Source organism: Fistularia commersonii, chromosome 5 (assembly GCF_037954325.1).
Source record: "Fistularia commersonii isolate RoL2024-O1a breed Wild chromosome 5, RoL_Fcom_v1.0, whole genome shotgun sequence".
Classification (NCBI taxonomy): Eukaryota; Metazoa; Chordata; class Actinopteri; order Syngnathiformes; family Fistulariidae; genus Fistularia; species Fistularia commersonii.
The window spans coordinates 20,492,582-20,519,408 of NC_141288.1; the positions used below are offsets into that span (position 1 = coordinate 20,492,582).

Below are 26,827 nucleotides of genomic sequence, written 5' to 3' on the forward strand. Positions count from 1 at the left end.
TCGTACGGCGGAGAGGCTAATTGGAGAGGAATTACCTCAACAAGTCTTAATGACACCCGAGCTGCACGGAGGGCCCTCCGCTCCGCCGCCAATGAGTCAAACCCTCCAACCGCTCGCTCTCGTTTACTTCCTCCTTGGCACGGCACGAGTTAATGGCTTCGATGAGGAGATTGCATAACCGATACAGATATGTTGGGGTTTCTTTTTATTGTTTTTTTTTTTTAATCGCTTGTCCATAGAAGCGATGCAGGCTTCTCCCAGACAAGACGGCACCGATGCTTTGTTTCCCTGTGGTCCTCCGACCTTGGCAGAAGCTCTGGTCGTCATCGTGCGGTGTGTGTGTGTGTGTGTGTTGCCTTTGTATCATGCCTCGCATGTGTTTGGCCTGCGTCGTCCTCCCGGCCACATTATTGCCATCGCCTGGTGTTATAGTCCATCTGTGCAGGCCGCTGGCCAAACACCTCTCTCCGTGTGGCGCCGCTGATCCCCCTTCCTCCCCCCGTGATGGACAATCGCTGCGTCTGATGGAAATAATACGGCGCTCCGGAGGAAACGCTCGTTGAAACGGCGCCTTCGCCACCTTCCTGCAAAGTGTCTGAGAGTGTCCTCGTCGTCCGGGGTGGGATTTCTCACTCGCGTTCCGGGACTTTGACAAGCGCTTGTCGGAATTTATCGTCGTCTTCTGACGCTTTCCCGGTCTGGACGACGCTCTTTAAGATGCACGACGTTCCCTCGGGAGCGAGAGCGGCGAGGACGCAACCGCCTTTCGCCTTCCCTGCTTCCCGGACGGAAAGCAAGGGTGCGCTAGTCCAATAGGCACAATTGATCGGCGCTAACGGTTACATGCTAACAGCTGACATGATGCAATAATGGCTTTAATTAAAGAAATAACAGCGGCGCCTGTCGTGTCAGAGGTCAATTCTCGTTTCTTCTGACGAGATATCATCAACTGTAAGATCTGGGATCATCTACGTCGTTACAAAACCTCATTCTGGTCGGTTAGCGCGTCCCCAGACGGCCTCTGGCCCCCGTTAGCACTCGGACACGGGCGTCGTCGGCGCCAAACAAGCACTCTTTCACGCCGTAAAGTTGCCGCGCTCATATAAGCCTTTATTTTACAAGTGGGCCACTGTGGCTGAACCCCTTCGCAATCTGTCCAAAGGATCCTGGAAATAAAGCCCCTCTTTGTTCGCCGTTCTACTCCCGAGCAACATTGACACTGGCTTAAAGACGCTCACTTATGCCATGCCTTTCTTTTCTTTTTTCCAATTAATATTCATTTTATTCCCCCCTCCGGTGTGGCCGGGCCCGCCGATTCTTCTCCGGCGACCCTCGGCTCCCAGGTCCTTCTCCGGCGAGGGAACAAAGAGCCGCCGCCGGGAGCTTTTCGTGCACACAGCATTTAGCTTTCATTCATACCAGGAGAGCTCTCAACCCGGGTAGATCTACACAGAAACACGGCCTCCAGAATCATTCATTCGTTCATCTACAACGAGGCAGGGCTTTACCGTGGACCCGTCCGTCCCGGGGCTGCAACCGTTCAACCGCTCAATCACATCAAGTTGAGAAATACAACCGTTCCTACGTTCAGAAAGGGAACCGAAACCTTTCTCGCTGTCGCTCACGGGTCGTGTAGAGCCGTACAGCCATGCTAACCATGCTAACCAGGCTAACCATGCTGCCAGAGGTGCCTCCTGGTTGTGAGCTGCGGATCAGGAGGTATGAACGTGTTCTCGTTGCCTCCAAAAGTCGATATGATAAATCAGGCCTTGAATGAAAATCCATGGCCGGCTCTTTACAGCCGGCATAAAGAGCCGCCCCTGCAGACCCGTAAAGCTTTAGCCTAATAGTTTTCTTCTTGTCTTCGCCGTGTTTGGAAGAGCGGGCGGACACGCGTGGTGACCCGTGGTGACCTCTCAGCAGGTCTGAAGGTGGAGGAGCCTCGGGAAGACAAGATGGAAAAGTTATGAACGGGACGAACGCCCGGTCGCAGCTCAGACATGCAACCATTCAGTCGCTCATTCACATGTCGCACGGACACGTGCTAACATTCACCCTCTCATTCACACGTCGGGTCTCCGGTGAAGCTCCCGTGTGTGTCTGGACCTCTTGAGAACCCTGAGGAACCCTGAGGAACCCCACGCAGACCTGCGGAGAACATGGAGATCCTCCCAAACCCGGGTTTGGACGTGCAGGGCGAGCCTGCAGGCGGTGACATAAGAGAAGGAGGCCTCCGTCTCCGCCTGAAGGCCAATTTGCTCTGTTTTGACGGAACGTCAAACTCCGGCTGTTTTTTTTTTTCCTCCGACTTTTTGGAAACCGGCAGACGTTTCCAGAAACTCCTCTCGTTTTTTTTTTTCTTAATGCGATTCGCAGCCTCGCCGGGAACCTCTCTCCGACTCATACGCCTCTTTTTTTTTTTTTTTTTTTTGTCGGGAAGCCTTATTTTTCTTTCCGAAAAATGTAACCTCCTTCCCTTTGCAACGGGAGAGTTCAAGCCGTCTCGAACCCCCCCCTCCTTCTTTTTTCTCCGTGCACACACCCCGAGCGGGGAAAAGGGCGGGAAGTGAAGGAATACGACGGAGAAAGAGAGCGAGTGGAGGAAAGAATGGAGACAGATGTTCAGACAGAAGAAAGAAAAGAGTGGGGAGACCAGAGAGAGAGAGAGAGGTGCATCTGACTGACCTAGATTCACACAACGTCGGACACACTCTGAACGGGCACAGTCCCAGCTGCAGCGAGTGTGTGTGTGTGTGTGTGTGTGTGTGTGTGTGTGTGTTGGGCTCTCACACACCCTTTCACTCTGGATTCATGTTTTCACCTTGTATGAAAACACACAGATCTTTGTCAAAGCTGTTTTTTGTTATTATAGCAGCGTATTCTTAATTATGTCATCGTGTGTGTGTGTGTGTGTGTGTGTGTGTGTGCAATGCCTGGCCTTTTGAAAATCAATACTGGAGCGCAGCGGTGTATCGGCGTCACATGCCCAGTGGGTGGAGAAGTGCGGCATCCAATCAGGATCCTGGAGAGTCGGCGGTGTGCTGGCTCGCCAACTTGTGTGTGTGTGTGTGTGTGTGTGTGTGTGTGTGTGTGTGTATGTGCTTCCCACCGGAGCAGAGATGTTTTAAAGAAGCAGTTCTTCTGATTGTCACGTTAGCCCGCCGTGTGGAACCTTCACCCTCCATGCAGAGGTTGGACCTCCATGTCAGACGTGAAGCTCCTCCAGAGCCTCCTGGAGAAGGTTGAGGAGCAGGAAAGGAGGGTGAAGGAGAGCAGAAGGTGACAGGAACGCTCACGCTTTCAGGTTTTCATTCATTCATTCACCGCTTATCCCGCGCGCCGGAGTCTTTTCCCCGCTCGCGATTGGCTGAGAGACGTATCTCCGTCCACAGGTGTGTCCCCGACCAGGAGCTCTGAGATGTTGGTCCTCTGTGAGGCGGAGAAGATGAGCTCTGCTGCGGATGTTCCCGCCGCTCCTTTTATCTGAATTATTAACCGACTGAGTCAGAAAAAGTGAGGGAACAGGAAGTTCAGCGTGGTAAAATATGGCCGCCGGCTCCTTTAGCTCCTCAGAGGTGGGGGGGGATCATGGCCGCCGGTTTTGGAGCAGCTCCGTGTCTCCACACGTGTGTGTGTGTGTGTGTGTGTGTGTGTGTGTGTGTGGGACAGGGTGACGCATCATGCAGCAGCGTCCTGAATATTTTAGCAGGAAACATTAATGATGTGTTTCCTTTTTTTTCTTCTTTCATCATTTTTCCTCCTTTCTCGACGTGTTTCCCTGACAGTTTGTAGTCCATCGAAAGAAAAAGGGGAGAATAAAAAACTACAGGAAACATGGAGGGAGTCGCTCTGGACCGCTGCGGACATTTTATTAGGATGCGTCTCAGACAAGAGGGCGAGAAGACGTGGCGGCAGCAGTCGGAGCTTCTGCATCTCCAACCAGAAGGTCCACGGTTGGATTCCCTCTGATAGGACTTCTGCGTGGGGTTCCTCAGGGTTCTCCGGGTTCCTCCTGCATGCTAAACACATGCAGGAGGTCCCATGGAATCGTCCAGACGTGGGAATGAGGGGGTGAATATTTATGCTTGGCCCTGTGATTGGTCAAGGTGCCCCGCCTCTCATCCAATCACGGCTGGGATCGAGCCAGTGCAACCCTGAGCGCAGGATGAACGAATGAATGAGTGAAATGACATCATCGTGTGATGAAACCGCAGCTTTCATCCATATCAGGTTTCATTGCACTTATTCTCATATCATTTTATCTTATTTTAATTTATTTAATTCTATTAAAGTTTTTTTTTCTATTTTATTTCATTCATTTTATTTTATTATTTTTTTCTTTTTTTATTTTATTCAAATGTATTTTATCCTTATTATATTCATTCCTATTTTATTGCATTTTATTAAAAACTATTTAATTTAATCTGATTTTTTTTAATTTACTTTAATTCAAATCTATTAGATTTTATTTTGTTCTTATTGATGCGATCGTCTCATTTAATTCCCATTCATTTCATTTCGATTCATTTAATTTTCGCATATTTTATTTTATTCAACTTTACTTCATTTTGTTTACTTTTCTTTCATTATTTCTGGTAAGAGAAGACACACAACGCGGTGTGTGTTTGTCTGTTAAAGGTGAGTGTGAGGATAAGATGGCAGCTCTGCAGAAAGGCGGCAAAGTCCTCAACTCTTCCTCCCGGCATCGGCTTCAACCGGGGAAAAATATTCTGCAGTTTACTGACACCGTGTGCCTCTTTGGTGTAAACCTCTCCTTACGTGTGTGTGTGTGTGTGTGTGTGTGTGTGTGTTTGCCTTTATACGATCGCAATCCCCGCTGTATGTGCGAAACACAACGTGGAGTGTTTGCCTTTTTTTTTTTTTTTACTGAGTGCTCAGCATAACAGCCTGCAGCGTCCCTTCTTGTCAGATCCTCTTGCAGACCTGATAAATCAAGTTGGTGTGTGTGTGTTAGTGTGTGTGTGTGTGTGTGTGTGTGTGTGTGTCTTTCACCTCCTCTCAATAAAACGCAGAGGCAGATAAACCCGGAGGAGAAAGACAAGATGGCGCGACGTGAGCTTGGTAGCGTGTTAGCTGAGGGTCGTCGGTTGGATTCCCGGTTCTTCTGTGACGGGACGCCGTCTTCAGCGTGAAGATCGTTACCGGACCAGACCAAGAGCTGGGAAGTGACCGGTTTTTACCGGGACAGGAAATTGCAGTCGGACCGGGAAATTCATCAGTGGGACTTCTGGAGCCGCTAATATTCAGCGCGTCTTCTGATAAGCGCGGACGTTCAGGGACGTCTCGGAAAAAAAACATTCTCCGGAAGCTTCTGGGAAAACCTGCACGGAGCTCCAGAGGCTTCTTCAGGTCTGATGGCTTGTGGGGAGTTTCCAGATGGAACCACCAGGGTGTAGAGCAGGTCCAGGTCATGGTGGCTTGTTGTGTGAGTGGAAGAGTCGATGGGCAGAGACTCGGTTTCTGTGGAGGTTCTCCGTCATCCAGGTCATGGTGAACTCTTGTCGTGGCGACTGGACTTGGGTTTCTTCGTTCCGAGATGTTTCGGTCCTCGTCCGAGAGGCTTCTGGTGACCTCATGTGGAGTTTGTGAATACAGCCGCCAACTGGATCCACCAAAGTCCTGACAGACCTGAAGAAGCCTCTGCCTTGAGGGCTGAAACGTCTTCCGGTGAAGAAACTCCAAGTCCAAGAAGATTTCCACAAGAATTCAGAACCTCCTGACCTTCCAGGCCGTCCTGCGGTTGGACTTCAGCCCGAGGAGCTCGATGCAAACTCCACGCGCCGCCTCCCAGTTGTGATGCTAACGGGGGTGTCGTTCGTTGGAGCAACGATCCAACTTTTGTGGGATTTCTTGGATCGGAATGTGAAAAGGTAAAGTGAAACAAAGGAGTGGAACCTGTTGGATCACATGGACTGAGGTTCTGCTTCTGGTGGTGGGTCTTTCCTGGTTGTTTGGAGGGTGCAGAAGGTCCTGGTCCGTCTTGGTATTGATCCCGGTACTGCGTTGCACGTCGGTGAAAGGTCTCGTCTGAGGCTCCTCAGACTTCTTTGACTCGTCTCTGCAACCATCTGTCTTCTCTGGCCAGCGTACCGACATTGCCGTCTTCAAAAGAACAACCCTTGTCCTTCAGGAGGAGGTGGACCGGCGAGTCCCGTCCTGAAGCTTGACCCTCCAAGCTTCACGGTCTCCTCTCCGTCGATAAGCTGCGTGAACGACAGGGTGAACGGTGGTTGAACATCTCTAGATGAGGTGCTCTGATTGGTCCAGGGTGGGTGAGCACCAACTTTTGTCCAATCACAGGCTTCAGCACACCTTCAACCCTGAGTGCAGGTTAGCAGTAGATGTTGAATGAATGAATGAATGAATGAATGAATGAGTAGTCCAGGCAGGATCCACCGAATCCTTGGAGGAGGTCTTAAGAACCAGACCTCCTGCTCCTGCAAGGCCTCCCTGCTACACTTTAACACCAGGCCTCTGAATCCGCAAACTTGTTGCCTTGGAAACATCGAGCTAGTCTTCCTGCCAGCTAGTTAACACAATGGAATTATAGACATGTGTGTGTGTGTGTGTGTGTGTGTGTGTGTGTGTAATTGTGGGTACGCTCTCTCCACGTGCTGCGTCGCCTCCCTGTCTCCTTGCCAAGATACTGATAGATTCAAGATGTAAAAGAGAGAGACAAAAAAATAAGATCAGAAAGGGAGAGCGAGGGAAGGAAAACAGCGGAAAAGCGGAAAAAATGACACCGAACGAACACGATGGGAAATAAAAACGCAGCGGAGACGTTTCTGCTACGGCCGGCTTCACCCCGAGGATTCACCGGAGGGGGTTCGCAAATCGGCGGAGCGAGAGGCGAAGAGGACCTCCTCCGTGGAAGCCGTCCAGAACGAGCTCGGCGCCGTCACGTGACTTGACGGTACGCGAAATATCCGAGCCACGGCGCCGAAGGGAATAACCGTCTCAAAGCGCAACCTCCTGTATCGGTGAGCTTTCTGGCCGGTCTCAGAGGTCTCCGTCCCTCTCGAGGAGGACGTCCACAACAAGTAAACCCTGCGGTATGGAGGTCTGGAGATGACATGAACCTGAACTTGGCCTTCAAACCCTCAGGACGGTGGACGGCTGTCTCGTGGGTTTGTGAATGATTGTTGTCGTCTGTGGACGTGTGAAGGAGAGTCCGTCTCAGCATGTGGTTCTGCGATGGGGTTTCGCAGATCCATGCTGCAGATGTTCTATGGTGGACACCACCATGTGGTGTCGTCTTCTACAATGTAGAGTGCTGGGCCAGGAGGAGTCCTTGGGGTGGAGGCGGAGTCATTAGGAGGTGTCTTAGAGGAGGACGCTGAGGAAGCTGCTCAACATCATGGACAACATCTTCATTCTGTGGTCCGACCAGAGCACCTTGGACCGCCAAGGAGCACCACAGAACCCCACGGGAGGTCTTTGTTTCCTGTCCACCAAAGCATACAACTCCTCCTCTTACTGCAGGAAGGAAACCCGATACAACATTAGCATCACTATCATGTTCAGCAGTGACTGGATGTCATTCTGAAGCCTTCTGGGAAAAGATCCTCCAGAGTTCTACTCCGTTCATCTGCATACAAGTACCGGAAGAAGAGTCGGGAATAATTCCGATCCAAAGTCACATTGAAGGGGCCATGGGGCGACTGATGCTCAAGGGGTCGAGCGGGTTGTTGAAAGGTTGGCGAGTCGACTCCTCCCGTCTGCTTGCCGAAGAGTCCTTGGGTAAGACACTGAACCCCCCAGTTGTTCTACCATGCGAGGCGCGAACCAGACCATCGGTGTCTTAATGGGTGAACGAGATCCTGCGTATTGTGTTCGTAACCACCAAAAGCCCTGTATAGTTTCATCCTGGATGCGACATCACATTCATCAGCGAAGACAGGGTGGAAGTCGCCAGGGTGTCGGACCGGATGCCCAGACAACAGGGGTGAAAAACAAACGAACAAAACAAAAAACAGAGACAAGCAGTTTTCACTTGTGGCTCCCTGTTGTCAAGTGGCCTGTGAGCAAGGCACTTAGCTGATTGAGACCGGGTTCCCAGAGGTCAGCGTCGAAGGACCGGAGTGGCATTTGTTGCGTGGGGTGTTTATCCTGCGCTGACAGCCTGACAGGATGTCTTATTCATGGCCGGGATCGGGATCCGCGGAGCAAAACACTGCGGGACTTCTGGCTGAGGAATTGATAAATGAAGGTGTCACGGACGTCAGGGTTTAATACAAGTCGGTTTGATTAACAACCGCACCCTCCTCCTCCTCCTCCTCCTCCTCCTCCCCCTCCGCCGGGTTCACATTTCAGATGTTGTTTTCTAAGATGATAATTTATAACATACGGTCAACATGTGTTTCTGTGCGTTGACAAAGACAGGTTTTGGACTCCCTAGAATTTGGGGCTGACATGTAGTCTTACCCACCAGTTGCCTTACAGAGGCCCCTCTTCCCCCGTGTCAGCCATCTTGGCTCCGGGCAGCTGACAGGAACTTTGCCGGTGGGTCAGTTTCCTGCCAGGTGCCTGATGATTGATGAAGCCGAGGTTCCATTACGGCTCCGGCTTGGTCCTCCGAGGAGACTCGGAGTGGAGGCGGGGTGGGGGGCAGGCCGGGTCCAACACCTAGCAAGCAGAACTAACGGCCGTGATCTGGAGGGCGGAGATGTTTGGTTGATGGACTTACAAACAGATGTGTGAAGCGATGCAAGGTTGGGCAGGCCTTCATGGGTACTGATGGAGAAACAGATGATACCCAGATGAACGGATGACACACTGAGAAGTAATAACTGGAAAACAAACTTTGACCGCCGATCGCTGAAAGATCGGAAAGCATTTCAACGTTTTAACAGAATGAGGGCATAATTCCAAATGTTAATGCCGATCTTTAAACCGATGCTTTCGTCAGATATGTGCAGGCTAATGGCCTTTGGAAACGTTGCGGTTCCATTTAACATAATTGTAATGGAGGCAATTATGGAGCCGATCATATATCAGATCCATCACCATGTATTCCTCCATGTCCTTCTATACATCCCCTATTAATCTCGCCCTTCTCCTCTTTCGAGTTGTTTGTTCCCGTCCTTCTCGTTTGTCCTCGACCGAAAGGCATGCTTTGAAAGCGTACCGTCCCGACGCCGTGCGCCGTCAGAGGACTTCCCAAAGACATGCTTCCTTTAGTAAAAGCTTTCTGAATGATCAGAAAGTCACGGCTGGCGGGTCAACAAGTGATGGTGAGGTTCACCTTTCCAGTCCTGCTCACAACCTGCAGTAAAAAGCTGATTTTTATTTAAGCCCACTGTGTTTTGCAGTTTGCCGGAAAGGGATAATACAATGGATCGCAAGAGCAGGCTTGCATTGGTTTGCCATCCATCCCATAGTCAATCTAATTATGGCAGCTGGACTTTGTTTGCTTGCTTGATCCAAGAGGCTTTTTCAGTTCTAGCAGACTCTGTTGGAGCTTCTGGTCTGGATCTGCTGGGGTTGAGCACTGGTCTAAGTCAAATGGGGCAAACGTTGTTGGGTAGCAGTTGGGTTCATGGGGGTTCTTATGTCTTCTTCTTCTTCTTTCGGCTTTTCCCCTTCAGGTGTCGCCACAGCGAGTCAACTTTCTCCATCTAACCCTATTCTCTGGATCCTCCTCTCTCACACCAACTACCTTCATATCTTCTCACACGACGTCCATAAATCTTCTCTTTGGTCTTCCTCCAGACCTCCTGCCTGGCAGCTCCAATTCCAGCATCCGTCTACCAATATATTCTCTATCCCTCCTCTGTCCATGACCCAACCATCTCAGTCTGGCTTCTCTGACCTTCTCTCCAAAACATCTAACATGTGCTGTTCCTCTGATAGACTCATTCCTCTATCCTCTCCATCCTGGTCACTCCCAAAGAGAACCTCAACATCTTCATCTCTGCAACCTCTAGTTCTGCCTGCTGTCTTTTGGTCATTGGAACAGTTTCTAGTCCAAACATCATCGCTGGTCTCACCACTGTCTTGTACACCTTTCCTTTTATTCTGGCTGATGTTCTTCTATCACACTTTTCCCCACCCATTCCAACCTGCTTGGACCGTCTCTTCACCTCTTTTCCACACTCTCCTACGCTCTGGACTGTTGACCCCAAATACCTGAAATCCTCCACCTTCTTGATCTCCACTCCCTGTAGCCTCACCGTTCCACCCGGGTTCCTCTCATTCACACACATATATTCCGTCTTGCTGCGACTAACTTCCATTCCTCTCCTTTCCAGAGCATACCTCCACCTCTCTAGATGTTCCTCTACCTGTTGTCTGCTCTCACTACAGATCACAATGTCATCCGCAAACATGGGGGTTGTTATGTAACGGCGTCATATTAGTGTTTGCGCCGCTGGGCAGCAAAGGCAAGAAGTCCAGTAGCTCACCCGAGTTGGTAGCTGGTAGTCGGTAACCACATTTGCTTGACAACACACATCCCCCTCCTACAACCCAACCATGTACACGTTAGCATAAGCTAAGGTCAGTGCGTGAGCCTGGAAACTCCCCAAAGCCCGCTAGAACTAAAGAAGGGTCTCGGATGAGACGAGGAACACCTTCAAGAACCTCAAGTCAAGTTGCCATGATGGGACGTGACCCCAAGATGGACCACCGAGAGCCTCCAGAAGACCTCGAATTTGCTTTCCAGCTACTGGTGTCAGAGCGCCAGTGTCCTTGAGCGAGACACCGAACCCCAAGTCGCTTATCGGTGCGGCATTTGTAGAGCACTTTGTTTACCGTTGGCTTATCGATACAGCGGTTTGTTCTCCCCCGGTATCTTCCAGAACTGCGGCGCTCCTAAATATAACGCCGCTCTACCGAGGATATTTATTTTAAATGACTTACACAATATGATCCCCCACCCCCCCCAATGTTCTCTGGGGTGAGCATGGCCTCATTGCCTGGCTGCCGCTGCTGCTCAGAGACTTCAGACTTTAACAATGGCAACAGAGGAGGAGGAGAGAGGAAGCTCGACAGTCGCGGCCAATGGGAGGCTTATCATCGCGGTCCACAACAGTGACTCATTATCACTGTGTCAAATTCGGGATCGTTTGCTCGTCGAGCGCCAGCGGCGTGTTTCCTTCATAAACCCTGTCAAAATAGAAGGGTCTGAACGCCGCCGCATCACAGGGCCGAATAAACGGCGCAGGGAGCGCGTTCGCTTCACGCCGCGGACGCGTGAAAGCGTTGCGGGGAATTACATCGTCCGTGCCGCAGACGCCTTCGCATCGGCGCCGCAGTTAGCGAGGCGGACCTTTTCTTAAGGAAAAAAAACGTCGGATTAATCCGGGGGGGGGAAAAAAACCGTAGCGGATCGAATCGCGCTGCTTCTCGCGGGGCCGAGGGTTGGTCGGCGGCGGCGCGAGCCAACAAAAGCATCGTAATGACGGCTGGATTGCGAGACCCGGCCTTCGTGCCAGACTCAGCGGGGGGTTTGCATCACAACAACGGGGTGGAAAGCTAACGGGGGGCTAACTCACGTGTTTGCACACACACACACACACACACACACACACTTGGCACGAACGGGGTCCGAGAAATTGAGCCGACACAGCCGATTCTATCAGAAAGTGGCGCCGGCGTGAAAGCGCAGCGTTTGTGCTGACGCACGCGTGGGAGTGGATCGGGAAAGTGCTGATGAAGATGGACGGCCGACGTCTAGAACCTGAACGGCGCGTGCATTTTCATTTCTCCAACGCTAGCAGCAGTCAGACCAAGGAGTTGGGTCGCGAGGCTTTCGTCGACCCGCCCGTGTTCTCGCGTTCTCCGCGGTTCCTCCAACGTGGTCGTCGCAAATCGTTTTTTCTCTCCATCGCGTTTTTTTCTCCAGCTCAGATTAGCTTCCAGGAAGTAGCATCCTGTTAGCTTTGCGTTCCTCCAGGCGGTGGTTAACGGTCTGAAGCGTGAAAACGCAGGGTTTGTGCTGACGCACGCGTGGGAGTGGATCGGGAAAGTGCTGATGAAGATGGACGGCCCGTGTTCTCGTGTTCTCCGCGGTTCCTCCAACGTGGTCGTCGCAAATCGTTTTTTCTCTCCAACGCCGCTTTTTTTCCAGCTTCCAGGAAGTAGCCTCCTGTTAGCTTTGCGGCGGTGGTTAACAGTCTGAAGCTCATATTAGCAACGTGCCATGAACTATCAGATGGTTGGAGTGTTTTATCTTCTCCCTGCACTGCCGAGAACCCCGTTAGCCGTTAGCTAACTCCGCGCTTCTTCTGGTCCAAAATGTAGACGTTCCTCTGCGAGCCCTGGAAACCCCTCTGAGATGTAGCAGGCCAGAAGACCTCGCACCTTTTTGTCGCTCCGTTTCTCGCCGCTTCTGACCTCAGTATCTAAAAAGACTTGGGTTATGAGTTCCACCAATCGCCGAGCACCAATGAGTTCCTCTGGAAGTGTCAAGTGACCCTGCTTCAGAGTAGGAGCTCGGATGGAGCAGAAGGTCTACGTTCCTCCTGTCTCCAGGCCGAGGGGTACTTGGGCAAATCTCCTGACGGTCCCGCATGATCGGTACACCAGTTGACGGCTCAGGTGATGTTCTAAAAACAGCCGGGCTGGAAATAGCCGGCGGCTAAAAGTAGAACATCTAGAGCCACGAAACAAGGACTTCACCCAACATGAGATTTCAAAAGAGTTCGTTTGAAGAGACGAGAAGATTCAGATCCGAACATCTCACTTCCTTTCCTATTTTTAGATGATATTTCTTTCACATTTGGCGTGACTTTGAATTCTACTGGAGTCTGAAGTCAGGTGACCGATGTGGAACACGGATAGAAGCCTCTGAGACCAGACCGGGAACATCTTCAAGGAGGAACCGGATTGGACAAAATTGGACCGGGACCTCCGAGAACCGAGGTTTTTTTGGAATTAGAGTGGAGAAGGTTCTCTCGCAGAGGAGAAGGTGTTCACAGGCTGATTCATCAGGAGGACATTCCTTCACGCCGTCCAGCCGAGGCTTGGACCTCCACGCAGATGAGCGAGGAACCGAGGAACCGAGGAACCTTCTCGCAAAAGGCCCTTCTGTAATATCTGCTCTTCCATATCTTCTCCCTAATGATCTGGTCCCTGCTGCCGGCCCGGCCCTTCACCCTGCTGTTTCCTCCCTCTTCTTTTATACCTCCGTGCAGACAACATCCTGTAATTGCAATGCTGCACACACACACACACACACACACACACACACACACACACACACACACACACACACACAAAGGAAACGCCCACATTCAGCCAGTGCATCATAATTAAAAGAACACACTATGTACTCTGTGTGTGTGTGTGTGTGTGTGTGTGTGTGTGTGTGTGTGTGTGTGTGTGTGTGTGTGTGTGTGTGTGTGTGTGTGTGTGTGTGTGTCTTTGATCCGGGTGATTATGGCCGTGGCTGTCCAGTGTGTAACGGGGCCATAAGGCACATCCTTTATGTTCTCTTCTGACTTGATTGGAAGTGTGTAGGTGGCTTGTGTGTGTGTGTGTGTGTGTGTGTGTGTGTGTGTGTGTAAGCTTCAAATCACATGTTTTGACCGGTTGCAAGTGGAAAGTGGAGATGCGAGGTGGTGCTGAGGGTCTGCTGGAGGTCTTTGAACACGGCTGGACAAACTATGTGGTGACGTATGATGGACATCTTCTCAAAGACGTCCTTCTGGACTCCTCGGGTACAAACAGGTTGGTGTCTGGATTTGGAGACACGGAGGAGAAGACAGGAAGCAGGGATGAAGCTGTGGAGGATCAGGAATGAGTCCGTGGTAGATGTTCTGGAGATAAAGCTAAACTGGGATGGTTTGGATGTGGACAGAGGAGGGATGGAGGAGATCCAGGTGGAAGGATGCTGAGGTTTATGGATGGAGGGAGGGAGGGAGGCCAGGAAGGCGGCTGGAGATCGAGGAGAAGGTGAGATGGAAGCAGATGATTGGCTGTGGAGAACCCTGCAGGTTGGCAGAAGGTCTGAAGATCCCCAGGTTAGGAGGCGTGTCCTTCCGAGCCAGATGGTATCTCCAGCCCACGGAGGTTTCCAGGCTCTGGACCTCATGGAGCTGAGATGATCGGATCTCACCTCCGAAGCTGCCTCCGGTCCGCATCGCTAGCACGCTAGCTTAGCATGCAGCGCGCTAAGCTAAGCGGTTTGCATGGGGCACATTTGAGAGGATGTTTCATTTTACTCCAAACAACTCCCTTGAAAATGTTATTTCCAGGGTTTCTCCTTCTCATTTTGATTGAATCATCTGCTCCAGAAGCACCAGCTCCTCCATCATGAATGTCCATTTTCTAGGAGGACGTTGTTTTCCCTCCCTGTTTTACACACGGCTATTTTTAACGCTCCATTTCGCCGCTCCGTCGGGCGAATTTCGAATCAGGAAACCCTCCAAAGTACGAAATGCGGCGTGATGGTTCTCCAAGAATAATGAAACCCCACGGGAACGCACGTTTTTATTTGCAGCAGCAAAAAAAAAAAAAAAAAAAAATACACTCTATATCATTATAATTGTAAGTTTCGGGATGAGACGGATCCCTCGGCGTCTCCCGGGCAATTCGTTTAGCGGCGACGGCGTCGGACCCGATGCACGAGGAAGGAGAAATCACCACGGGATGATGGCGGAGGAATAAATCAGCCAAACCGGAGCGCGGTGAGAGAAAAGGGAAGCAGCCGGCGTGATCAGATGATGCTCTGTTGGACTCACGGGACGGCGAAGCTCTTCTAGCTTCTCCAACGCCTTCTCTGATGTGGTCATCAGATGCTTCGGAGGCAGCAGAGAAACCAGGGAGCGTGGACCTCAGGTCCATGAATCATCTTAGCTCCTGCTCCCAGGAACTTTTTCTGGTTCCAAAGGCGCTCATTGGTTGATTGGTGGAACTCGTAAGACGAATCCATCACCAGATGGTGTCTCTGGACGTTGGAGCTCACTGCTCAGATGTTTTCTCGGACAAAATGGGTGGAAGCGTCAAGAAATGGAGCAATAGTGAGGTCCAAGCTACTCTGGAACATCTACATTTTGGTCAGAATAAGTGCTAACGGCTAACGGGGTTTTCCGCAGTGCACGGAGAAGATGGATATCACTCCATGAACGCTGTGGTAACTTCACCTCCATGTTGTCCATCTTCCCCTTCTTCTTCTCCTGTGGTTTGTTTTTGGAGGGTGGAGCTTCAGGAGCGGAAGCTAGCTTCAACTCCTGAATGAGGAGGAGGCTACTTCCCGGAAGCTAATCGGAGTTGAACAAAAAGCGGCAACGGAGAGAAAACCGATTTGCGGCGAGCACGTCGGAGAAACCGCGGGGGAACGCGAGAAGGTCAGCGGGAACCCTCAGTTCGATGAAAGCCTCGCATCTCATCTCCTTGCTGAGCGAGGAGAGCCTGCAGGACGGCGTCGCTGCGCCACCATGACACCCAAACAGGATTAGCCGCTAACACCCACTCCCCTGCTGTTACCATAGTAGCACCGCTGAAGCGCTGAAACGCCAGCTATAAAAAGACAAACTTCGAGAAAAAAAAAGGGGGCGAGGGGAACCAATCCAGGGGAGAGAAACGGACCCAAGCCAGGAGGACACCTTCTCAGGTTCTCCTGGACTTCACAGACGGGCTCATCGGAAAACCGGCTTCCGTCCACAGGCGCTTTTGGACAGTCAAGTCCTGCCGCAGCTGTTTTAGCATGAGATAAACCGCAAGAACTCCACTCTGATCTTACCAGAACTTTTTTGTTTTTGGACAATCGTTCCACCAGAAGCAGGCGCGTAATTATTTACATTTAGATCCGCCGTGTTCTTCTCACGGTGGACATTAATGGTGTCTCCTTCTGGTCCAACGTGAAGACGCACAGATGTGTTCATGTTTCCAAGGCGTCTTCTGGCAGACAGCAGATACCGCGGGAGATTCTCAGGAAAACGAGCGTTCAGGTCCGACACCAGACGTGAGCTGCACCTTCAGGAGATCTTCTCAGAAGGACGGAGAACCCTGGAGGGTGAATTGTTGTCACGTATGCTAGCCGGTACTTTTTCCACACGTTTGAACACAAAGACGCGGCTAATATATGGATTTTTTTTGCCGACTAGCGAGTTTCATGCCGACCAAATATTTATCCCGACACACACACACACACACACACACACACACATTCACGCGTGTGTGTTACACAAGTGACAACGCGGGCGACGACCAAGTGTGTGACGGAGGAATTCTGTTTAAATCCATCACTAAAGAAGACAACGCGGTGGTTTTAGCGCAAGATGAAGATGAAGATAGTGACCAATGACTACGGGAGCTACTGTTTCTTTATTTTATCTAAAGCATTTTTTGCATGCATTTAATTAAAAGTTAAACAAAAATTGCATCCACCGTAATTTCTGGACTATTGAGCGCACCTGAATATAAGCCGCACCGGCTAAAAACAACTAAATAAATCAATGTGTACATATAAAGGTCACACTTGTCCACGCTGTACATCAGATATTTACACAGAAACCCTTTTTAAGTTTGAATTAAATACATCCCAGTAACATCCACACACACATGCTGGAACAGTGGCTGTAACACAGCTGATGGAAAAGATGAATAATAAATAAGACAAGGAAAAGTCCATCCATCCATTTTCTATCCCCGCTTTGTCTATCTTGGTCTTCCTTCTTCACACTAAAACCGGTAAAGTCGTCTTCTTCCGCGTCGCAATCGAACGGCCTCAGAATTTCGCGCTCATTTCGTGGGTTCGATGTGACCAGGCTAAAGACGCTAGTTAGCCCAAAAAATCCCTGAATCAGCCACATCGTCGTATAAGCAGCGGCTTACAGTACCGAAATGATGGTATTTGGATATAGAGAGTAGCAGCAGAGGGTTTTTTCTTGTTTTGTTTCAGAAACTAATATGATAATTGTAAATGGCATCTTTAGAAGGGATCACTGTCATTTCTGGATTATTGAGCGCACCTGAATAGAAGCTGCACCAGCTAAACATGACTAAATAAATGTGTGTGTACATATATAGGACACACTTGTCTATAAGCTGCAGGTGTTCATGTTATAACATGAGATGTTTACACAGAAACATGTTTTAGCTGTTAGCCGATCGCTATCTTGGTCTTCCTCCTGTGCGCTAAAACCATTAACCGCTAAAACAGCTAAAGTCATCTTCTTTGCTGTCGGAATTGAACGAAATCAGAATGTCACACTCATTTCATTGGTCCGATGTGACCAGGCTAAATGTTTTGGCGGCGTGAAGCTCGTTAGCCCAAAAAATCCGGAAATAACGGTATTTGTATATAGAGAGGAGGAGCAGCAGAGGGTTTTTCTTGTTTTGTTTTTCTTACAGGTTAGTGCTAAAAGTCAGTAAATAATACGTTAATGGTAAATGGCATCTTTAGAAAGGATCACTGTCATTTCTGGATTATTGAGCGCACCTGAATAGAAGCCGTACCAGCTAAACATGACAAAATAAATGTGTGTGTACACATATAGGACACACTTGTCGTGAAGCTGCAGGTGTTCACGCTATAACACGAGATGTTTACACAGAAACATTTGTTAGCTGTTAGCCGATCGCTATCTTGGTCTTCCTGCTGCGCGCTAAAACCATTAACGTCATCTTCTTTGCTGTTGGAATTTATATTTAAGCTGTCATGCTACCTTTCCTCATCCGTTCCCGCTCTGCAGACGGGTCGTGGACGGGAACGCTGGGATGGAGGGTGCGAATATGGAGGGCGGAGCGGCGGCCGAGCCGAGGGAATACGGGAACAAGGAAGGAGCGGGAGGGAGCGCTAATGAGCAGAGACGGTGATTTATCTTGTTTTACACCGACGGCTTGACAACGCTGGAGATCAGGGTTCGGAGGAAGCGTATGTGTGTGTGAAGGTAGCGCCGTGATTAATGTTGATATGACTTGTAAATGAGAAAATGATGGGAGTTTCTCTCTATTTGAAGATAATGAACGAGTGAATGAAAACATATTTATTTCCATTGAATGGGATTGTGAGTCCAGATGGACGTCATGGAGACGCTGGTGGAAACCTCTGCAAGGTTCATGTAGATATATTTCCCAGTACGTTCTCTCCCCTCCCCATACCTCACTGCCGCACAATCAACCAAGGGACATATTAGATCACACACACACACACACACACACACACACACACACACACACACACACACACAGATGCACAGCATGAGTCATGCAGTGAGTTAATAATCTATCTCACGTTGTCACTTTAGCTCGTAGCTACTGAGATCTTGATGCACTCCGGTGATCTGTGTGCCTGTGTGTGTGTGTGTGTGTGTGTGTGTGTGTGTGGGTGTGTGTGTGTGTGTTTGTTTGCATCCCTGCACTTCATCTTCATTTAAACCTATTTGTGTTTGCCTCTCTGCGTGCGTGTGTGTGTGTCAGGTGTCTGCACACACACACACACACACACACACACACACACACATGCAAACCCATAGTTGTGTGTGTTCACCTTGGGCTCTTATAATTATTATTATTATTATCTACTGTACACACACACTCTTATTTTTAAATTCCAGCCGTATCCTTCCTCACATGTCTCAAGGGTACCAATAAGTGTACCTGCTTATACCGACCCCCACCTTTTGCATATCTCCCACACACACACACACACACACACACACACACACACACTTTTCCTGGCTGTCTGCGTGGAATGATGAATGCCCCCTGCGTTCTTTTATTTTTAGTCCAATCGTGGCGTCTCTTCTGCACCTGCGCGTCCTGGTATCTATCAGTTTCCTGCTGATTGATCAGAGGTGTTCCTGCCGAGGTCCTGGAAGCACAACGCTTCCTTTACGGGTTATAAGAATGGATATTAAAAAAGGAAAAGCCATTCCGCTAATTGCGTTGCGGGTTGTAAGTCACCGACGGCGAACGGCAGACCTGCAGATTTGTTGCGTTTAATTGCTCGCTTTGCATCCTCCTTTTGTGCGCTCTGTGTTCACCTGCCAGCTGGAACGCTTGTTGCCTGGATACTGTTTTTTTTTTTTTTTTTGCTTCTTACTTTCATACTCAACAGGCTATAGGAAGTACAAAAAAAAAAAGTCCACAATATTCTGTATGCACGTGTCACCGCGTGTGTGTATCTGTGTGTGTGTGTGTGTGTGTGTTAGCCGTCCTCGGCTTTGAATTTGTTGTTGCTCTTCTTGGATGGCGAACGAGAGAAAAGATAAATCACGACTGCGGGAGAGCTTGCATACTTTTTTTAAAACCAGAGGAGAAGAAGAAGAAGCTGAGGAGGAGGTGGAGAAAGAAGAAGAAGAAGAAGAAGAAGAAGACAGGTTTCTATTCAGCCGCCTTCGGTTCCAAACACGCGTCACACCGTCAGTGTAGCGTTTGCGCTCTCGCCGCCGCGCTCAAAAGCTCCAGGGCAGGATGGGAGCTGATCGGGAATCCGATCAAACTATCGGTTCCAAGACCTTCAGACGTGCAACCATGTTCCCTCACGTGGAGACGTGCCGTCATTTCTGGACTATAAGCCGCTACTGTTTTTTTCGAGCACTTAAACGACGATGCTGCTATTTTTGGAGAGGCTAACGAGCTTCACGCCGCCAAAACATTTAACCTGGTCGCATCGGACTCGTGAAATGAGCGTGAAATTCTGATTCTGTACGATTCCGACGGCGAAGAAGACGACTTTAGCGGTTTTAGCGCGCAGCAGGAACACCAAGATAGCGATCAGCTGACAGCTAAAACATGTTTCTGTGTAAACATCTCATGTTACAACGTGAACACCTGCAGCTTAAAGACAAGTGTGTCCTATATATGTACACACACATTTATTTAGTCATGTTTAGCTGGTGCAGCTTCTATTCAAGTGCGCTCAATAATCCAGAAATGACAGTGATCCTTTCTAAGGATGCCATTTACCATTAACGTATTATTTACTGACTTTTAGCACTAACCTGTGAGAAAAACAAAACAAGAAAAACCCTCTGCTGCTCCTCCTCTCTATATCCAAATACCGTTATTTCCGGATTTTTTGGGCTAACGAGCTTCACGCCGCCAAAACATTTAACCTGGTTGCATCGGACTCGTGAAATGAGCGTGAAATTCTGATTCTGTTCAATTCCGACAGCAAAGAAGATGACTTTAGCCGTTTTAGCGGTTAATGGTATTAGCGCACAGGAGGAAGACCAAGATAGCGATCGGCTAACAGCTAAAACATGTTTCTGTGTAAACATCTCATGTTACAACATGAACACCTGCAGCTTATAGACAAGTGTGTCCTATATATTTACACACACATTTATTTAGTCATGTTTAGCTGGTGCAGCTTCTATTCAGGTGCGCTCAATAATCCAGAAATGACAGTGATCCCTTCTAAAGATGCTATTTACAATCATCATATTATTTTCTGACCTTTAGCACTAACCTGTACAAAAACAAAACAAGAAAAAACGTCTGCCGCTACCCCTTCTATCCAAATACCGTTATTTCGGGGCTATAAGCCGCTGCTTTTTCACAAGCTTTGAACGCTGCCGCTTAAACAACGATGCGGCTAATTCAGGGATTTTTTGGGCTAACTAGCGTCTTTAGCCCGGTCACATCGGACCCATGAAATGAGCGTGAAATTCTGAGGCCGTTCGATTGCGACGCGGAAGAAGACGACTTTAACAGTTTTAGTGCGAAGAAGGAAGACCAAGATAGACAAAGCGGGGATAGAAAATAGATGGATGGACTTTTCCTCGTCTTATTTATTATTCATCTTTTCCATCAGCTGTGTTACAGCCACTGTTGGGGAAAAAAAGCATTTCCAGCATGCATGTGTGGATGTTTCCAGTACGTATTTAATCAAAAGTTAAAAAATGTTTGTGTAAATATCTGATCAGTGCGGCCTATATATGTACACATAAATTTATTCCGTTATTTTTAGCTGATGCGGCTTATATTCAGGTGCGCTCAATAGTCCGAAATTTGCAGGAGTTACGGTCCCAGAACCCCCGCGAGGTCGAGACGTGATAATGTTGATAGTATTTCCAGATATATGAAGCCTCAATGAACGTCACTCGACCGTTTACCAACCTCCCGCAAACTGTTATCAACCCTCCATCGACTGTTTTACACTTATAGAGTACATTAAACACTTCTGGGTAATTTTAGCGCACATTAAACATTGAAATACAATACAAAATATACATTAAATGAGTAAAATTAAAGACACTTTCACGCGAATGGCAAACAAAGTGGACCAAGATGTTGAGATCTGGCGTGAAAACAGCGATAGGAGTCCGCAAGGGAGGTTTTAAATTTTATAAAATGAATTTTAGTTGAATTTTACTATAGTTTTTACAGTTTTTTTCTTCTCAGTACGGCAATTGCATCACAAAAAAAAAATTCAAATACTGCAAAAAAGACGATAAAGAACGACAAATCGCGCAAATGCTTTCGTTCTAACCAGTGCCCGCAACACGTCTGGTAAAGAAAAATTAAAAATCCAGTAACTACTGTTGTCATCGGTCACTATCTTCACCATCTTCCTGCGCTAAAACCGCTAAAGTCGTCTTCTCCAGTGATGGATTTCAACTGAATTCCTCCGTCACACTTGTGTAACACACACGTGTGTGTTGGACCAGGTTAACGTCCACCGTGAGAGGAACCTGGCAGATCTAAATGTAAATAATGATGCGTGTTTCTCGCACCCCTGGTGGAACGATTATCAAAAAAAAAAAAAAAAAATGTTCTGGAAAGGTCAGCGTGGAGTTCTGAGGAACCCAGAAGAAGAACGCAGAAGAAGTCCTGATGCCGCCACAAGAGTTATAATTAGGAGTGCATGCTGTGTGGGTATTCTGGATACAATACTGGTGAGGAAGAGGGAGGGATGCTGCAGCCTACAGTTTCCATGGCAACATCAGAACCCATCTCCGTCTCTATGGTAACTTCTGGTTGGCACCTACAGAAGAGCGGGAACGGCAGAAGAAGCGAAGGTGAGACGGGAAGACGAAGATCTGCGAGGACGGTTGACCTCCGCGGGTCGGGACACCCGACGGGACCGACGCCTCCCGCTGCTCCAGAACGTCGGGGCCCAAACGTGAGACCATGAACGTTCTCCGCGAGTTCGAGAAGGTCCGGAGGTCTTCGGTGGGGGAGGAAAGCTCTGCAACTCAGGGCGAACCAGATGTGGACGGATCTGGAGACACGTCAGCCGGTTTGGAGAAGATGTGTCTCCAGGAGGAAGCCTCCTTCTTTAACTACAGGGGAGTCTTTGAGATCGTGAGTGAGGGACCACGGCAGGAACCGGGGTGATGCTGGCATCCAAAATAAACCAGAGGAAGAAGAAGAAGAAGAAGAAGAAGAGGAGGAGGAAGATGACGTGGACATCGTGGAGGAGAAGCTGCCTCGGCGTTTGGGGGAATAATGGAGAGTTAGCCGTTAGCTCCTAACTCCTAATTCTGGGCTAAATGTAGAGCCCTGGAAACATCTCTGAGGTGGAGCAGGTCAGAAGAACCTGGACCTCTTGGTTGCTTCTTCTCTGGCTGCTTCTGCCTCCAGAATCCATCTGACCTGCGACCAGCAGATTAAAGATGGCGTCCAGAGTCCGCCGGAAGCATCTGGTGATGGACTTACGGATTCCACCTAGCGTCTTCGTCACACGCAACTTCCCCAAGTGTGTGTGTGTGTGTGTGTGTGTGTGTGTGTGTGTGTGTGATAAAGAGAGAGAGTGCTTTTTTTCCCCTCAACATCGTGGGTAGTGTAACACACACACACACACACACACACACACACACACTCAGAGAAGGTCACAGAGAACAGACCACCCCCCCGTGATGGTCGAATGTCAACGCTACAATCTGATTGGCCGGGCTGATGGACGGGCGTTTTAGTTGACCTATCACAGTTAACCAGATTAACTCTCCCGCACTCTTTCACCCTCTCATTCCCCTCCAGTCGCTAACCAGATTACCAGCGCCCTTTCTTCATGTTGCCCTGTGTGTGTGTGTGTGTGTGTGTGTGTGTGTATGTGTGTGTGTGTGTGTGTGTGGCCGCACTGCTCTGACCAGATGCTCTCACCTTTTTTGTCCGTCTCAGCGCCGCGCTGTCTGCCCGTCACCGGCAGACATTCAGCACAGGAGTGTATGTGTGTGTGTGTGTGTGTGTGTGTGTGTGTGTATGTGTGTGTGTGTGTGTGTGTGTGTGTGTGAAAGACAGCGGGTTTGAAAAGAGTGTGTATGTGAGTGTGTGTGTGTGTGCATGCATCCGTGCGTGTGATTATGGGTTGTACATGGAATTAAAACCCGTCTGTATCTGACACACAAATTGAAAATGTGTGTGTTAGTGAGAAGCTCTGGATATCAGGTGTGCAGGACAGGTGGTGGAGAACCAACCAACGAATGAATGAATGAACGAATGAATGAATGAACGAATGAACAAACAAACAAACGAATGAATGAATGAACAAACAAATGAACGCACTAACAAACGAATGAATGAATGAATGAACAGATTTCCCAGAGAAGCCATCTGTGATCAGCTGGTCTTCAAGATGTCACTCCCTCATCTTCTTCTCTTCCTTTTGGCCGCTGACCTCGGCGGTCTCCACAGCCAATCATCTGCCTCCATCAGTCCACAACAGCCAATCAGGCGCCTGTACTAACCCTCTCCTCTCATTCCAACTGACTTCCTGTCTTCTTTCCCTCCATCCATAAACCTCCTCTCTCCAAACTCGGATGGTCTCCTTCCAGATCCTCTCGCTCCTCCTCACCTTCCACATCTCCACCTCTTCGTTCCATCTTCTCCTCGGTGTCTCCACGTCCTCTCCCACCTCCATCTCCTCCACCTTCCCTCTCACTCAAGCCGAAGTTCTTCTCCACCCGTTCCAACCTTCTTGAACCCCTTACCGTAGATGTAGATGATAAGAAATGGAAGTGTGAGCGTTGAGGCTTCACGATGGAGGCTCCATCTTTGGTCCAGATCCTTTCTGCAGAAGATCCAGGCTCTGGAGGGCAGCGCCTCTGGAGGATCTCCTGTCACCCTTTCATTCACACGACCCGGCAAATGAAGCGTTTAAACATTTAATAAATGATAATAAACCTAAATCACCCGTTCACTCGCCCAGAGCTGCTCAGATTGGAAGCTTTCCTTTTGCTCCCGGAGATACGGACCAGCGGAAAACGCAGGAAGACTATTTATAGACTGTTTCTAACATCTCCGTCAACACATTTATTTATCTTTTTATCTTCTTGAAGCTCATATGGACGCTGCGTCTCCCTCTAAGGACGGGGAAACTAAATCAGGTTGGCTGGATTCTTCCCAGGGAAGAGGCTGGACTTTGGAGACCTGACTGGCCTTTTTGTCCCGGACCTCTGGCCCTGTGTGTGTGTGTGTGTGTGTGTGTGTGTGTGTGTGTGTGTGTGTGTGTGTGTGTGTGTGTGTGTGTGTGTGGGAGAGAACAGCGGGCGGACGGAGGAGATGGTTGAAGTTTCAGCATTGATGATGAGATGAGATGCGCTTTATTGATCCAATGATTGGGAAATTGGTTAGCAGCAGCAACACATGCAACGACAAGACAGTGAAAAAAAAAAGACAAAAATAAAGACTAAAAAAAAGACTTTCCATATTTACCAACACAGTGGACCTTCGCTATTTTGCTGATTTTTTTTTTGTAACTCGTTTTTTGATTTTATTTTGTGATGAAATAGCCATTTTCTAACATTAAAAAAAAATAGTGAAATTCAACTAAAATTCATTTTATCAAATAAAGAAAATTTATTTGCCGCCACGAGACACGACATCCACGCCGTGCGGACGAGGACCTCGCCAAGACGGTGAAGTCCGACGACCAGCAGCGATGACAAACGCCGCAAAAGCCCTGCAAAATTCACCAAATGGCCAAAAGTATCAGCCTTGACTTACATATCAGCTGACATCCAATTCCCAACCAATAGGGATCAATTTGACGTGGATCCACTCTTTGCAGCTGGAACAGCTTCAATTTTTTTTGGGGGGGGGGAGGAGGAGGCCGTCCACAAGCTTCAGGAGTCTGTTTATGGGAGTTTTTGAAGGTGTTGGTCAAGAAGGCCTGGTGTTGTTTTGGGTTGAGGTCAGAACATCCGAAATGTCTCGGTATGCTGGAGCTTCAGAGTTCCTTTGGCTGGAACTGAGGGGCCAAAATCAATGCCGCACCAGAATCCCCCCTCCACCGGACGAGTAGCGTTCCTCCGGCGACCTCCGAACCCGGACCATCAGATTCCCAGATGGAGAAGCGTCTCCAACGCTCTCCAGTTCGGTGTTGACGTGCTTCCCACCGCGCATCCCATGCTACACATCGCACTGGGTGATGCTTGGCTTGGAACTCTTGGAAACCCATTCTACCAAGATCCCCGCGCACCGTTCCGCTCATCCGAAGGCCGCGTGGAGGTCGGACGGCTACGTGGCCGTCGTTCCCAAACGCTTCCACGTTACATTACATTACATTACATTGCATTTGGCAGACGCTTTTATCCAAAGCGACTTACAATAGAGGACATAGGGACTGCAAATACACTTGCAAATACACGATGCACAGGAAATATACAGAACAGGACTCCGTCCTCCATGTCTTGATGGTTCTTGCTTTGTGCACTGGTGCACAGCCATGTTGGAAAAGGAAGGTTGTTAGCATGGAATGGTCCAAAATGTCTCGGTATGCTGAAGCTCTCAGGGTTCCTTTGGCTGGAACTGAGGGGCCAAAAACAAGGTCGCACCAGAAGGGTTAGGGTTCGGGTCCTCCACCTTCACACTTGGCACAATGTGGTCAGACAAGTAGCGTTCTCCCGGCGACCTCCGAACCTGGACTCGTCCATCCGATTGCCAGATGGAGAAGTGTCTCCGCCGCTCTCGAGTCCGGTGTCGGCGTGCTTTCCGCCGCCGTATCCCACGTTTCCTGTTGCACCGGGTGACGCCTGGCTGGGACGCAGCCGCTCCGCCGCGGAAACCCCTTCTACCAAGCTCCGCGCACCGTTCTTCCGTTCTTAATTTTGAGGTTGGACGGCGGCGCTGGTTCTTCAGAGCTGAAAGTGACGGAGGAAGCGTGAGATCACGAAGGGGTTCTGATGGTTGTCAGATCTTTAAATAATCCTTCTGTCTCTCCGTCAAGGCTGTTTCAGGACATTTTCCCAGGATCTGGTGGGGGGGCAGCGGGGGGGGGGGGGGGTCATCAGTATCACAACAATCTTGGAGGAGCTCAGCACGCATCGCATTCCTCCACACACACACACACACACACACACACACACACACACACACACACACGTGGAATGGATAGCTCCATCGCGAGTGCCTGTTTAATTTAATTGTTATCGACGGATTGATTGATTTTTTTTTGGGGGGGGGGAGGGGATGTTCTTTAACTTTTAGGTCCATTTATTTATTTTTTGTTTCTTGATTTTCTGGACGGCGCTCAACTCTGAGCGACATCTGTCGTCACGCCGTTCTCCACTTCTATCCGTGTCGCTGTCGCTCCATTCGCATCCTGTTTATTTTTGTCATTATTATTGTTACCGTTTCTGTTCTTAGCCTTGTTTTGGTTTTTTATTCTCACCATTGCCATTGTTTTTTTTCCCCCATTTTATCATCTATTCTTATCCTTGTTGTCTATTTTTTGTGTCTGTTTTTAATTGTCTTCTAACTCTTTTTATATTATATTTATATTTTTATATTCATATTTATTGACACTAGAACTGTTACGCTGCTGTGATCCCCTATGGCGATCAATAAAGCTTACCTTAATAAATAGGAACAGACGAGCAGGAATAAATGCATAAAGATTGTAAAATTATTTTATTTCCGTGCTGTCATCAGACCTGCCGCCACATTTATAAAATGTGATGTCGTTTCCGTG

General features: G+C 49.0%; 1 protein-coding gene across 11 annotated transcripts in view; it reads left to right on the forward strand.

The window, feature by feature from the left end:
- cacna1c (calcium channel, voltage-dependent, L type, alpha 1C subunit) overlaps nt 1-26,827 on the forward strand; it is a 142,996-nt gene that overhangs the window by 61,233 nt on the left and 54,936 nt on the right. The window lies entirely within an intron of this gene.